Source organism: Rhododendron vialii, chromosome 9a (genome assembly GCF_030253575.1).
Source record: "Rhododendron vialii isolate Sample 1 chromosome 9a, ASM3025357v1".
NCBI classification, from domain to species: domain Eukaryota; kingdom Viridiplantae; phylum Streptophyta; class Magnoliopsida; order Ericales; family Ericaceae; genus Rhododendron; species Rhododendron vialii.
In genome coordinates, this window is record NC_080565.1 from 23977882 (window position 1) to 23981503 (window position 3622).

Below are 3622 nucleotides of genomic sequence, written 5' to 3' on the forward strand. Positions count from 1 at the left end.
GAGTTGCTATTAGGAGCGGACGGAGGCGGTGCAAGCGGGGGATCCCACTTACTATACTATATATTCAAATTAATTTGAAATTTTTTTATAGGATTGGCCTCTGCAAGTCTCTTGAGTGAAAAAAAGTTAAAATTTCTATATATACTTGAAAAAACCCTCTAAAAATTCAAGTGATCGACAATTTTTGGATTGTGGTTATAAAATTAGATGCAATTATGTATATGTAGACAATCTCATCTTCTTTTCAGAACTAGCAAGAAGTAATATTTCTATTATAGACTATAATTTTTGTTCTCAATATAAAAATACATTTGATTCCGGCTCTTAGCTTTGTACAAATCATGCATCTGCCACTTCATTTATGATAATAAAAAATCAAAAAACTATAAACTCTCACTTATTCTAATCTAATTGACTTTGTACTCGTTAAAAGAACTAGGTAAGAAATAACACAAAAAGTATTATTAAAAGGTAATTTATTTTCAAACTCCCCATTTTAGATCGAACCCCAACTCTTTGAGGCTCTCTCTCAATGCTGTAATAAAAGAAATTTTTTAATTCATATAAGAAGCACACTCCCTTTTTTGTCCATTAGTGATGTGAATTTACAAAATTAACCTTTCATTGTTATATCGACAAAAGAAATTTTACTAAAACTCGACAAAGGTACATCAAGATGAGAAAAAGACATTCAAGTTGAATGACAAAAGAAAACAAGAAACATGACAAAGAAAGAAAGAAAGAAACAACCGGGCAAATATAGTCCAGAATTCTCTTTCTTTAATGTATATACTCCTAAGAATATCTCATAATTTTAATTTCCTAATCCCTCCCAATTAAACACCTCACAAGATCTGCAACCGTGTAATGATGGATGTTGAGCTTCCCTTTGGTCCAGATTGCTATTCTTGCTTTGATGAGATCCACACATATATTCCTCATGTTCAGAAGCCTTCTTGTTGAAATCATTCTTTTTATTCGATTTTTAAGAAACTTGACAGTATGATACATAGAATTTTTTCGTTTTGAATACTTTGTTATTGTTTTTTGAATATTTGATTATCTACTTCATATCTTTTCATAAAAATTCATACAATGCCTTAGTTTATTATATATGTCTCATACAATGCCCCATTTATTATGTTCGCTTTAAAGACATTTGAAAAGTAACGTGCGGCCAATACTCCGTTGTCGCCTAGCAAATAAGGCCTATTTTGCCTAATAGTTTTGTCACCTTTGCTAATATATGGGTGCATATAAGCCAGGTAGCCCGCCAACTCAACTCATTTTCACAAGGATTTGGAATTGGTATTTTTTATCAAAACACGTCGTAGGCCGTCATTTTCCCTATTTAAATGCATGGGATTTGATTGGGTAGAGTTTCTAAGCCCATTTAATAAGGGGGTGTATTTGAGAATATTTCTTAAAACCCGAATTGGCCTAGCCCGGCCCACATAAGACTTAGTGTATTTATTTGTATTTAACATACAAGTAAGTTAGAACTTAAGAAACCAAAAAAATCTACGGCTATTCTTCTAGTTTCGAGACTTTTGCTAATTCAAAGTAAATGTTGCGCTAAATGAGTGAGGTTGAGATTTTTAAATACTTACTTTACAAGAAATTTCCTAAAATTAATAGGGATTTTACGGATAAATGTCTATGGGATAATTAGACAAGGCTAGGTAAAATAGAACTTTAATACTCCCTCCGTCCCAAATTGCCCACTCCTTACGAAAAGTCGTGCAATTTTCGGTCTGAAAAATAAAATACTTCCAAGCATCATTTTTCAAGTTTCTTTACACCAAATTAAAGTGCTTCAAGAGCTCTTTAATATGGTGCAAAGAAATTTAAAAAATGATGCGCGGAAGTATTATATTTTTTACAACAATGCTACTTGAACATACTTTTGTGCACATATCATGCACATATATTTTTGTGGGGCCCATAACGGGGCCCCACAAAATGATTTGAACTGCTCATCTTTTTTAAAATATTTTTGGGAGGGTTCCCATAAAAAATCAGCTCCAACGGATATCGGTAAGAGTTTTATCAGAAATCGTAGGTAAAAACAGAATGATTCACCCTACGATTTCTGAGAAAGCCCTTACCAATATCCGTTGGAGCTGATTTTTTACAGGAACCCTCCAAAAAATATTTTAAAAAAGATGAGCAGTTTGAATTATTTTGTGGGACCCCGATATGGACCCTACAAAAATGTATGTGCATGATATGTGCACAAAAGTATATGTGAGAATCATTACCATATTTTTTATCTCAAAATTACACATCTTTTCGTAGGTGTCCAGTAATTTAGGACAGAGGAAGTGGTTTGGAAATATCATGCCGCAGTTCATTTATCAAATGGACAGGCCTTGTGTACATATGTTTCCTTACAATGTGGTGCGAGCCCGGCCCAACATGTTGCGTGTGCATCCCTGTCCTACCTTTGTTTAGAGAAGAGACTTTACGAAATGCAACTCCTGAATATTAGCCGTACCAACACAAGAAAATTACACTTTAATTTATCTGTTTAAATTCTTGATTTTAGGATTTTAACTGGTCGTCCGGTTCGTAATAGTACACGTTTGGGCACCCGGTAAAGCCACCCATCGTCTAGACACCGTTTTCACTTAAGCCGCCTCGCGTAGGTTCCCAGTAATTCCCGTTGGTAAGTCCCAGGGTAGGGCAGTGGAGGGTTTGGATTAGACCGAAATGGCATGTGTGTATGTGGCGGTATGTGCTAGGTCGGAATTGGGTATGTGTGTATAAGGGTATGTTCCAAAAAGTACCAATTACGAATTAGAATACTAGTTCGAAGTTTCTAAAATTAGAGAATAATGAATAGATTATTTAGGTGTAATTCTTCAGCCAGCTCTTCCTCTATGGCTTCGTTGTCAGATATCCCGGATACAGTGCACGAAGAAGAATATGAATACAAAAATTTAGATAGTGAATTAGGATACTGGAATATACCTAAGGTTTCCATTAACGAAATATACAAAACTAGTTTTCTGAATGATACTTTTAAAACTGATCAAGTTGTAAAAACTTCGGAGCAAGTCTATGCTCTAACTAAAAAACAAGAAAAATGCATTCTTCTTAGTAAAGAGTCCATCAGAAGACACTTAGAACGAGAATACAATTATATCCACATAGGATTAGTACAAGTCGCTGTCAAACCCCTCACTAGGACAGGATTAAATTCTGCTGTACTATTATCATTAAGAGATAGTAGATTCACCAATTTTAGTGATAGTCTGTTAGGATTAATGGAGTCAAGTTTACATAATAGACCAGTTTATTTTAACTGCTACCCAGACTTACCTTTAAGCCTGAAAGACAAAAACCTGTTAAAATCATTAACTTTAAATATTCAAACTTCTGGAGCAATTACCAATATGCTAGAAGGAAGTCATTCAATTGCATTAATTTACAGATTATATTATAAATGTATGAAAACAAATTTAAATATCCATGCCTTGGTCAAAAGCCCAAAAGATAAGACTGTCTTAATTCAGAGTAGTTCAGAAGCTAACATACAAGTCCCCAGAACAATTTCTTGGAACGATATCCAGTTACCCACAAGTTGGATTACAGAAAATGAAAGTTTTCCACAAGTAAT